This window comes from Neopsephotus bourkii, unplaced genomic scaffold (genome assembly GCF_033783945.1).
Source record: "Neopsephotus bourkii isolate Nb327-2 ecotype Australia unplaced genomic scaffold, CSIRO-AGI_Nbou_v1 NB_250, whole genome shotgun sequence".
NCBI classification, from domain to species: Eukaryota; Metazoa; Chordata; class Aves; order Psittaciformes; family Psittacidae; genus Neopsephotus; species Neopsephotus bourkii.
In genome coordinates this window covers 1,990,164-2,003,059 of record NW_026900760.1, presented here as the reverse complement: position 1 = coordinate 2,003,059, position 12,896 = coordinate 1,990,164, and the positions used below count along the sequence as shown (strand labels likewise).

Below are 12,896 nucleotides of genomic sequence, written 5' to 3'. Positions count from 1 at the left end.
TTTACCACCTTGCAGAGATTTGTGTTGTTGCATATTTACCGTTTTCAGCCTTCTTGGGAGTTTCATTTGATACCCATTTTCTTACCACCATACAGGCTGCTCTTAAGGGCATCTGTACTAAGGTACAGTTTTGAATTAAACTATTTATGCCAAATCTAAAATGTATTTAATTTTTAATTGCCAAATTAAACCCATTCTCCCTTGTATTCTTTCTCAGAACAGATGCACAGTGCACTTACTCTGCATGCTGACAGATTTTTGGATGCTTGTAAATCCTGAATATATTGATCAGTTAAAAATATTCGGATGCTTGCATCCCTCAATTCTGCTTACCACAGCTTTTCTTCCTGGTCAGCTAGGAGAGAACCAGCAATTTTGTTATAATGATAAATGACCCTCATAGACAGGTCACTCTTTTTTACCTAAAGCCACAATTTGCTCCTTCCTCTAGGTCACAACCTGATTTTTCAGGGTGACAGATTTATTACTTTCTTTGTGTGCTAAAAAACAAATCACCAACAATTGCTCAAAATACTATCCTGTCACAATAACTTTGAGCACTTCCCAGCCAGAATGATGCAACACACAAGCTTTTTTTCCTGTTTTCAAAGTGGCAAAATTGCTTGTACATTTACCACAGCTGTTGGACAGAGCCATTTGGCAAATTTCATTACACACAACACTTCCAGGGTACTCCCTAAAGAATAAAATATTAAAAACTTTATTAAAAAATACTATTTAGTCTTTCATAATAAGAGATGTCACTTTAAGTGAGGGTCATAAAAGAATAACTTCAGACTGGCACATGACTGGTCCTGAAGAGCAGCCTTTTGGGTTGAAGTAGTAAAACTAATGTTTGCCAAAAAACAACTGAGCTTTATGGGCACTTCTATCACATCCCTAATATCTGGACCACTGGGAAACTCTGGATTATTTTCCGGCCAAAGCTCTATTTTTCATTTCCTCATGCGTCTCCCGGAAGACTTTTTTCTGATGGCTCTGGATAGCACAATGGTTTCAGGATGCTGATCCCATGCAACGTCACAGAAACCAAGACGTTTTTTGGATTTGAGTAAAACCCACATCCTTAGTCCTCAAAACCTGGATCCAACTGCAGTTCCCCAAATGGGAAACTCATTATGACTACAGTAGGGCAGTAGAAGAGCACTCAAACAGAATTATATGAGGATTAATGCCTCCTTTCCAGATTACACACTAAAGGATACTACACTGACCTTCCATAAGCATGGCTGGAAGACAAGTACCAAAACTGGCAAAACAAGGAACAAAGTCATTACTAGCCCTGGACCAGGAAAGCCTGACCAGAGCCTGCCAGCATAATTTGCTACTCTATAAGATTGACACATCCATGATCTACACTAATGCAGGATCAACCAGTGTACTTAGTGTCCATAATGTATCCACCACACTAATAGCATTTGATTTCTTGTCTTCACCCTCAAAATATTAAGCCCTGCATGTTCACTATTAGGGCTGGGAGTTGTATCTTACAGGAATACAGGAATGGCCAGAAAACAAGCTAGGCCAAGACTAGGAGGTTTGGACCAAATATACCATGTAGAACAGCTGTGACAAAAATAATACTTGTGACAAAATTTACAGCATCCGTGATAGCCTTATTTAAAAGAAAAGAAAGAGCTTAGGTAGAAAGCAGTGTGCCCTTTTTTTTTTTTTAATGAAAAGTCATTTTCTGAAGCAAAAGTTCTACTGGAGTCTCACATCCATAACGGTCATCCAGACGACGACACCACACTGTAATCAAAAGAATTTAACTAGCTTCCCACCTCGTTCAGGCTTGGTAAAGTACTTATCAATTCATAACTAGCCCCATCCAAAACTAAACCATTATAGCACTTGCTTTTGCCTTCATGTCTAGGTACTAACAGCTAGCAGAACAGGGACGTTGGATTGGTTTGGATGCCTGGATGCCAGTTCAACACAGCCAAAACAAATGAATAGAACAGCAGGGACAGGCACACATCTCTATTCCCTCATGTAGCTTGCAAATAAATGACTGGTTCTCTTGTGAATCTCTTCACTAATCTGCTACCAAAAGCACTTTAATTATATTTCTCAGAGATCTGCAACATTTAATTATTTAAGATTCATCATCTACTCTCAGCACCCCTTTAATGTGATGCTGATAAAGGTAATTGTTCTGTCAGGGAAAAAAACTAAAACATTCATCAAGTATCAACAGTTATAAAAACATTCAAAACATTCCAAAATACATAATTTGGCACAGCTGAAGTTTTATAGTGCTGCAACAAAACTACAACCCTATAACCTTACACAGGCAAAACCCCAACTGAGTCCAAGGTGTTTTCCCATATAAAGAAAGGGGGAGACAGGCTGTATTTTATCATCTGTAAACTCCAAAGGCTGGTCTATCCAAACATTTTATGCAGAGCTCCAAACCCTGATTAGTTAAGTTTTTCAGCTCTAAAACCCATATTTTTTCTCTGCTATTGTCCTTATAATATGTGATGTTTGAGAAATCATGCCATTAAATACACACACTGTAAACCTGACGGTTAATGCAGAATTTAACAGAGCAGCTTTTGATAACCTGTATGTAATACTGTAGAGATCATAAGGTAGAAGATATAAGCACAAGGAAACAAATGAAGCAGAACTATTTCATTTAGAAACTAGTTCATCCTTTGGAATGGATGACAAATAAGATCACTGGAGTGAATAGCATAGATGAAACTTGTGTAAAAAGACTCTGCAGGAGCAAGTGATAAAAGGGGAAAAGTGAGCACTCAGAATTCCAGAGATAAAGCAATTAAGAAAAGCTGAGAAAGACTATCTTGGGCTCAAAGACCTGCTTCAGTGTGTCAATTCATATGCCATTAAATGCCCAAATATACTGGGCTGGAGAAAATCCTGATTTTCAGTGAGTAACTGCCATTATGCCTCACACTTCTGGATGCAAATAGAGTCACTTTGGTCCTGTGCAGCTTTTTTATATCTGTTCTTGACCTGCACATGGGGATCCAACATTTTTTCATGAGATCTGGCTATAGTGCTCACTTTGACCTACTACTTGTTTAATATATAGTTGTTTGCAAGCATGATCTTTTTGTTGCCATTTAACAACATATTTCCCCACTCCTGAGCTTTATCTTGTAATAACCACAAGCACCATCTAGCTGCTTTTAAGGAATTCAGATTGCTCTCCGGGCTGCAGTTTTGTACATACATATGGCTGCCTCCAGCTGGCAGCCCTCCATTTCAGAAGAGCCACATAATGAACACAAGTTATTTCCATTTGTCCCTGATGGTTCTAATAAATTTGTCTTTTCTGAGATGTCTTCAACAAAAGACTTCCACTAAGTTCCATGGGACGTTTGCGTAACAGCATCTTCTTGAAATATGAATGCTCAGGTACAGAGCTATCCATCAAGCTAGCTACACACGCCATACTTGTACTCTTTACATGAAAATACAGGTGATAAGTATCCTAAAAAAAGGCTACTTATCTTTATAAATATGTAATGAAGACTATTTTCTCCAAGATGCTTTTTGATTGTTGATAGAAATTATTACCTTTTCAAGCCTATCCCCTGAAAGAAAAGAACATAAAGTTGGTGATGATTAGCCAGCTTTATTCTATTTACTGAGATAAGGTTTATAACTCTGATATGAGACAAAATTCTCTCAAGACAGCTCACACTAGCCTTTTAGCACAGAAAGCATGAAGATACTACAAGATGCTGTCCTATCATGACAGCTGCTGCAGAATAGAGAGACTAAGCAACCAATAGTGACTAACTCAATTGTGATCTGTTGTGTCAGTTTATTGTCACTGGGTCACAGAATACTCCTCTTGGCAGACAACTGTTTTGCAAGCTATAACAAGACACGAAGTTAAACCCACTGACTTAATTTCATTTGTATTGCCCGTATTTGCACAGGTCACATCTGTGACTAGATTTCTTTCATTTCTCACGTACCTAAAAACTGGAAAAAATAGGGTCAGTTTATTAAACTTCAAATCTTTCTTTTCCCTGCCATCAGGCTAACATGTGAACACCTAAACAAGGTACTTTAAATTAGTAAGCAAACAAGCCTTCCCACCTATAGTCACCAGAAGGAGAAAAATCTAATTACATGAAAGCTAGTTTGAACATACAAAACTGTGGGGCGCTGCTCACCAGAGTTTGAACAAGCATCTCAAAAGCTCATCTGCCAGGCCCTCTCATGATTACAAGCCGGAACATACCCATTAGGCTCAGAGCAAAATAAAAATCATACTGTTGTACCAATACAGTGAGAAATGCTAAATTTCCTTGCATGGGTGCCAGCCAGCACAGCTGCTAGAACAAAAGTTAATGTTCAGAACAAAACCACCATGCTGTGACCTCATTCTGAACATAGCTGCTTGAGTTGAATGGATGGATAGACAGACAACAAAAGAGAAGTAGCCATGGGGGCCTGCCCTGCTCCTACCTTTGCTCTGGGTGAAGCAAAACAGTACCTGCTAATTCAGACTAAAGAAATTAATGCCACTACATGTATGGACAAAGTTTAAAACAGATTTTCTTCAGTTAAACTTCTTTCTGTAGAATTTCAGGAATTAAAAAAAAAAACAAAACCAAACACACAAACTAACGTAAGCAGAAATAACACTTTGGACTCACCTAAACACAGGCTTTTTACCAATTTAACTTGCTTAATAAAAACCTTGGGAATTACAGTCATCAGGGGAAAGAAAAGTGTAACTACAGAAACCTAGAGGCAGGGAAAACTGTTGGCACTGTTGCATTTTTATTTGCTGCCAGTGAGCCTTCCCCAAAGTTTCTGTTTTTTCCTGTTGATTCTGAGATCACTTCCTTGTAAGGATGACTTTGTGTCTCTCTTTCCTTGGGAATCCAAGGCAGACAAGGAAGTCACTGGTTAGAGAAGTCTGGCACCCAGAATCATGGGCTTCCCTCACTGATTTGTTTTATACATCAATAAATTCTTAATAGTCTTGCTCATTGCTTCCCTTCCCATTACAAAGCTTTTTGCGGTTTAATTAAATGTTTATGAAGCTGTTTGCAATCTTCAAATCAAAACCCAAAGAGTACTATTCAGTTAACTTCTAAGACTGTTGATGACAAGGATTTGTCTCAGTTTGTTTCAAAAACCAAAAAACAAACTGACTTTATTTGAGACAAGACAGATGAAGTTATACTCACCTCAGTTTAACAATATCAAAATAAGGACCAACATACAAACACCACACATTCCTAAAGCATGTTTTAAACTGCATGTATTGCTGCACTTAGAGTAAAATACACAAACTGTATTTCTGCAAGAGCCCTTGCAACAGACTCAAACATAAGGGATTTTCACTCATTCTCAGCTGTGACTGTGTACACAGGGCTACCTAATGCTTAATTCACAGCTGCAATAATGCCTTAGAATAGCCCAGCTGCAGAAAATTAAGATATATTTGCACCTATGAATATCAGCTGCTACTTTTGCTACAGCACACGCTTGTAGCACTCTCAGTCACCAGGATCCAGCAGGACACACACCATTTGATTGCACAAGACACCTTACATATGTCCTGTGCAGCCAGAATGGTGAAATGCCAGCAGAGAGTGATAAACAGCAAATGGAAACAGTAGCAGAGTTAAATGCGTGCATGCACAATATGAGGCAGCTTTATCAGGGAAGACAGAGGTTTTGGAAGAATGCCGAGAACATACTACTTTCCCTGATCCCAGTTCCCACCAGCACCCCCATTTGACTTTTGCATGGTTTCCCTTTAAGGATCTCAGTCAAAAATTGCTGATCTCAAACTTGGGACACACAATCAGTTTCCTTCAAGTATCAAAACACACAAGATATCAAACCATCACATATTTGCTATAGGCTTTGCGCACACATGGAGCAGTTACCATGGATCAACAATCACAGTTGTTTATTTCTGAGATGGTACAGTCATATATACCAGAAATTTTAATTTCAGCTTTTATTAAATAGTCTAAAAATCAATTTCTCTGCACAGCTCCTGAGATGTAGCCCAACTAAGTCAAGCTAAATCAGGGTGCTTTTTCTGTGCCTAAAGCACTAGGCCAACACTGGCTCCTTTCACTTGAACTCTTTCTGGCTTGCGCTGTCTCCTCACAGGTGACTGAGAGCAAGTCTCCCCTTCCCCAGGCAGCAGTACCAGATAATATTTACCCCCGCCCTTCAGCGTAACCCTCTCAGACTCTTCTTGCTACAGGGTATGAGTGGACATAGATAACACACCAAGCACACCATTTTGGAATAACCAGAGAGATAAAATGCATGAGTTACTTAAAGAACAAGCCATCCAAGATTGCTTTCGCATACCTCAAATGGCACCAGTTGCTCAGACATAATAATATTAAGTTAAGCTTTATTCTTGGGTCTTCAAACTCCTCCCCACCCTCCCCATCAGCCCAGTAAGCACTGAAAAAAAAATAATCACATTGGGTAGAAGTCTTTTTAATTTTTACCTCCTTAAATCTTCAGTTCTCATCTCTTGACAAAATCTATTTAAACAGAGCTCACAAGTTAATGGTTAAACTTGTTGTTTGTAGTACCATTAATATAGGTCAGGCAGCACAATAGTTACAACTGCTGAGAGGGAAGGTACATAAAGACACAGTAAGCAGTTCAGGACCTTATTACAACACGTCTATCAAATGCAGGGGTACAAACAATGTGCCTGATTCATCAAAAAGATAACTTTTGCTGACAGAACACACTGTTCCCTGGAGTCTCTTACACATGACTCAAAAATTAAAATTGGAAATGTATACTACACACATTCTTGCAAATGTATGTTTCAGCACAGTGAGCATTTCTATTCAAAATACCAGATATAGACAGTAGTATGAATTCAGCCCTCATTTGCATCCCTAAGCACTGGAGAAATCAGCAACAGCTATGACTTCACTCTACATTTTCTTTTATGTAACTAAGGGAAGAATTTATCCCACCAGGCCCAAGGACACACATTTTTCACTGTGGGATGCACATGCATAATGCTTACAGGAGGGATTACCTTATGCTTTATTCAAAAATATTCAAAAGGACAGACCTCTATGCCTTAAAAAGTTAGTATTTCAGGATTACTGACATTAGGTACTTTTTCAAAATTCATGGCACCTTCAAGCTTCACAACATGGATTACTTATGCTCAGCACCAGTCATTCATTGCCTGCCAGTTCAAATAGACATCATTCCTGATTAGGCTCCCGTGCTCCCTGGCCAAGCTTCCCAAACTGAAGTAAATTCCCAGATGCTCAACTGGAGCAAAACCAGAAAGAACAGCCAATCCTCAAAACTGACAGAGCCAACCATGTGTCATTGAGGCACATCCCTGTTCACAATTATTTGTATCATGATAGCATGTAGAAGCACCCATCAAGCTTGCAATGCAAAGTGCATCTTCCTCCATAAACTTTTCCCTGCAGCAAAACCAAACACAATAAAGCTGGCTTTTTTGACTAAGCATTTTTAAAATACAAATAGCATTACAAACAGTTTCTCCCTTTTAAACTGAAACCCTTATAAAGATCCTTTTGCCTCAGTTTATTCATACTGAAGATCTAGCAGCTCTCACACCAGAAGGAACAGTTCAACTACTGTCAATCTGGGGTGGAGAAATACAGTTGAATTCAGCAAGGCATTTTACTATGCATAACAAAATACATAATCAATACTAGAAAAACAGAAGCCATTATAGATTAAAGTTATAATGTGGCTAAGAATTTCTTTCACACTTTTGTGTCTTTTCATCAGAAAAAACTTACAACAGTTTCCTTCCAGTTATGTCACTGATATAATATTTTGCATTTCTGTGGCACCTGTTATCTCTTATTTCAATGGGCTTTATGAACCTTGGACTAGTTCTTCAGCAAATGTGAATCACCTTAGCTTAATACTGACTTTAACAAAACTCTTTTGAATCACACAGCCTTAAGAGTGATTAACAGATATTGCACAGTGCTGCAGACAGAAGGAACATTTAACAATAATATGACACTGAAATACAATAGATCTCAGGTGTAACGTTACTAATATTTCATGAGATAAAAACACCCTGTGGAATTGTGATTTTAAACATTGCTTAAAGCTCACCAAAAGCATTCTAACCACCTCATACATGTTATACGCTGTTATGCAGGTCTCATCTGGGGTTTTTTCAGAACAAATCATGTCACACAACTAAAAATGCACTTTTAACATTTTTGAAACTAATTCCAGTGCATGTTGTCTATACTACATAATAAAGACAGATCAACAGACTACTATGCTTTCTCATTACACTCATCCTGTAGAGCAGCCCCACATAAGAGTTCAAATTATGAAATAGTTTGCTTCAGCACAAATACCAGCATGATAATGGGGGTTTTATGCATGCAACTGGACATTTTTTTTATTCTGTATTTCAGGTCATCTCTAATAACTTCATATATTGCATTTCCTTTACTAGGATGAGATGTGCTTCACTTTATCACAGATGTACAAGAAACTACTACAGAATAGTTCTCCCCTATTAACAGAGCTAAATCCCTTTTTGTATAGAAACTGCTTATATAAATTAAAACAGCTTTGTCTCACACTATTGTTTTTCCTGAACATCAATAAAGATTTAGTTCATTTGATACATAAAAAGGAGAAATAAAATAACATAAATAATAATAAAAAAACAACACAACCTGTCCACAGAAAATTATGAATAAGAAAGTAAGAGTCCATGGAACATGATGTAATTGTTTGAAAACCACATGTGACATGGGAGTAAGGCTGCTTCCTTACATACTGGAAGGATCTCTGCCCAATCATTCAGAAAGCATAAGGTGGAGTTGTGCCCTGCTGATGTTGAGATTTCTAAAGGAAGAAGAAAAGGGTTAGTCTTCTCCCAGCCACCTCCATTTCACCCTAAGACTGTAGCTGCTGGATTTCAGCTGCTAACACTTCATCCCATTTAAAATAAGGAAATAACAAAATACAAATCCAGCAGAAATCGTAAGTCAGCCAAGCCAATTCTATTGGCCTTTCTAAAATATTGTTCTGATTCTGAAGATGTTATACTTTAGTGAATTTCCCCATTATTACGACTGTCCTGTTTAAACAGTTTTAGAATGGATACAACTAAAGTTATTTACGTTATTGAAGTACTTGGTAAACCTTGATAAATCAGTCCATCTCTGCATTCAGATGTACTTAAACTGAGTTAACCAGGATAACAATAATTTACCTGGTTTCTACTAAAACATCAATAGAAACACATCTGCCAATAATGTAGCCCTAATTTAACATTGCACCTCTGTAAAACTAGTGCAAATTGCTGCAAAAATCATTAGGCCATAATAAAAACATTGATATATCTAATGAAATATAGTTCCTTACTAGCGAATCTGTGTGCCCCCTTATGAAGCACGTGGATGGTCCTGGAAATATGACACATGGTGTGAAGAAATTTGGACTGGATTAGTAATGCCCTATCTAAAGGCATGTTCACACACCTAGTACCAACTGGGCTTCATCTCCAAGTTATGTACTTTATTAAGGATTCTCCTCTCGTGTGGCATGCTTGAAACATGATAAACTACTGAGAAAACTACAAGTAGCAAACTCTCCTTAACAACAGTTCTGTAACAGGGTAAGACAATAGAGCCTTTGTGCTCTGAAGTGACTCTAGGACTGAATCATATCACAGAGCTTCAAAATTCTCTAAACGACTTCTCAAAACAATGGTATAAAAGCAATTGAGGCTTAAGGAGAAGTACAAACTACCATACACTGCAGACAGCTTTCAACATTGTGGGTAGTGAAATCACAACAAGATAAAGTGAGGATCACCTCTTTCACTATCTAGCCACTTTGCTCTGTCTGCTTTAAAGATGGTTCTTTTTATCTTCTCTAAGCAAAAAGCTACAGGCTTACAGGTAAAATCTGTGAAACTCAGAGCTCCCATGCACACAGAGGTCCTGTGTGGAAAGCACAGGTTTCTTGGAAGTTTAATTTTAACATTTTTAACATGTATTTTCTAGTCAGCTGATCCCAAAAATTGTTTGGCAGAATCAAAAACATAACCACGGAAATTCTGGAATGCTTAAATTTGGGGCAGGTTGGTCAATCTGTAATATATTGAAATGGGATTGTAGTTGTTTTTATAGCAACCAAGGCACAGAAGCTGCTTCACAGATAAGATATGATACTTTCTCATAAAGATTATATAGAACTCAGCCCAATAGGCCACCTCCAGATATGATAGATGTGTATTCAATTTTGAAGTTACCACCTCCCATGTATGAGTTAGACTTGTTGACATGGCTGTCTGAGCTAAGGCCTTTCTCAGTAAATTACCTTTTGCAATAGGATTAGCTTCAAATACCTTAAGAATCTACTATAAAGCCCCAGAACTAAAGCTTTTTAGCATTTGCTGTGGCATTTGGACGCGGGTTCTCTGGTTTGTAGGTTTTTTGGTTTGCTTTACTATGGGTTTTTTTTGTAGTTTGGAGGTTTTTAACAGGACCTTTTTATGTGGCAGAACCACTGAGGCTGTAGTTTCACAAACTGTCCTGCTTAAAGAAAGCCCCTGTGAGACAGGTCTTTCTGCACAGCTGCTTTCAGCATATACCAGATCAGGAACAGGTCTCAACAGCCTCCAGTATCCAGCGTTCTTGGAAACTGAAACATTGTATATTGCAACTTTCCCGCAGAACAAAACCATGGGGAACCAAATGCCATGTTGTAATTGAGGCAAAAACTGTCAAAGGAGGTGAATAAATAAATAAAAGCTCAAAGCTTAAAAGCAGTCCTTGTTCTTCCAAAGAGCTACAGTGCAAGAGTAGCACCTTAGATGACTAGCATTGCCTGCTATTTTAGTATTGCACATATAGATTATTTACTGTACCCTTCTTTTATACAAAGGAATAATTTCTACTAACAGGAACAGTGCTAATGCTGCAAGCAGCACAAAGCGTAACCTGGGAACATCCTCAACAACTGCATTCCAGGAGGTTTGCAGTGCAGCTGCCAAGGTAAGATTTCAGATATATGTGGGAAGCAGCAACCAGAGGAAAGCTGTCCACAACAGAAGAAAGACAGTGAAGGACCAAGCAAAGACAGAAAAATTAGGTCTAAACTCAAAGGGGGGGGGGGTAAGATCAGACAGCAACAGGAAGAGGCAGCAAGAGATAAAAATGAATGTGCTTGGAGTAACAAAGTGTATTTTATTCATGTTGTGACAACATTTTAAGCTACAACTTCATTTGCATCCTGCTAGTCCTTAAACCCGCTGTACTACAAGATATAAAAACGCCTGTCTTCCTGCCAAAATCCTAGAGTCTGATGCAAAATTACAGAACATTTTACCAACTTTTGAAAATTCAAACAATAAGGTCTCAGCTCTTGTCCCTTCCCAACATTTTATGCAACTACAACGTCAGTGACTTGACCAAAACAGTTCTCATCAGGATAAGTTACAAAAGGATTCTACTTCTTTATTTTTATAAAGAAAAGGATAGAACTGGTTGGAACCTCCACCAGCTGAAGTCAGTGTCTCTCTAAATTTGTCTGAATGCTGATCGTGCTTCAGAAAGAACTTCCGCCGCATGCCATCCCTCTTCTGTTATTCACTGTTTGCAAATTGTCAGTATCCTCTGGGTAAATAATTGATCCAGTATATTTATTTATTCTAAAATTAACGGGTGCTTGCTCCAAAACTCAAAATCATCACAAAAGAGTACATTTTATAAATTTCAAAACTCTGCTGCCTTAATGAGAGCATTCTATACAGCTTCCGGAGACACAAGGTAAAGATCCAGAAAGGCAAGAAGACGCTTCTTTTACAATCAAATAGGAATGTCTACACTGGCATTCTACTCTCATTATCAGATTGAGAGCCTGCCATGCTGTTAATATGAAATGAAAAATCAATAGTTATTGTTCAGTCATTACCTCCCATCAACTGATGCATGAGTGTCAAACATGGCAGTGAGTCAATGGTAACACAAAGTACAAGGGTTACTTTTTCAGAAACAGGCTTGAACCACATATAACACATGCTGGGGTCCTAACTTTTCACCTGAATGAACACTCTGTCCCCTCACAAGGTACAAGCAATCAACCAAGAAGGGCTGTGTGTCCACACAGCCACTACCTGCTTCGGAGCTGATGCAAGCTCTCCACAGGTAAGATCTGAAGGTCAGTGGTGCCCTGTCCAGACACCACTAAAGGGAGAGAGCATGCTCTTATCTGACCTTCACTGTGAACTATATGAGCAAAATTGCTTCCCCTTTATTAAAGAATTGAAAAATCGCAAGCTACATAGGGAAAACCATAAGACAATCAGACTGCTATTTGCAAAGACTACACATTCTAACTCAAAACCACACAAAAGTCCCCAGTAAGTCCCTGTGTGCATTATAGAAGCAGTTATTGCCCATTCTTAGGAAGGGATAAGGAGAATACTTACAAAAAGCTGTAAGAGAACGCTGAGGGCCAACTGCCCCCTGAGAGGAGACACACTGAGGGCTAAAGACAGCAACAACATAAACTTGGTAGGGAACTCACCAACAGAGTACAGTTCTGCCACACAGGAACTGATCAAGCAGAGTAGAGACAAGTCTTACTGGTGCTCCAGTGGTCATGGAGTGAAGGTAATAAAATCAGCAAGGTCAGGAAATCCAAAGAATAACTCAAGAACAAGCCTCCATGCAGCACAACTCAGAAAACAGACAGTGCTTCCAGCTGCAACTTAAATGAGCCCATGGCCCCATGGGTGGAGAGTAGGGACCCAGGTGAAGCTGATCAGGACCATTAAAGCCTATTAGTCACCTCCCAGCCCTGAAAAAAAACTTTTATTTTTTTTTTTTATCACTCTACTATTTCTG

The 12,896-nt window shown here is 38.6% G+C and overlaps 1 long non-coding RNA gene across 1 annotated transcript in view; it reads right to left on the bottom strand.

Moving 5' to 3' along the window:
- The window catches only part of LOC133208264 (uncharacterized), a 70,751-nt gene extending 58,069 nt beyond the window's left edge, over nucleotides 1-12,682 (bottom strand). The window contains exon 1 of the long non-coding RNA XR_009724304.1: nucleotides 12,636-12,682. This is a non-coding gene — a long non-coding RNA (uncharacterized LOC133208264). The remainder of the gene's footprint in view (nucleotides 1-12,635) is intronic.
- Nucleotides 12,683-12,896: the final 214 nt, after the last annotated feature.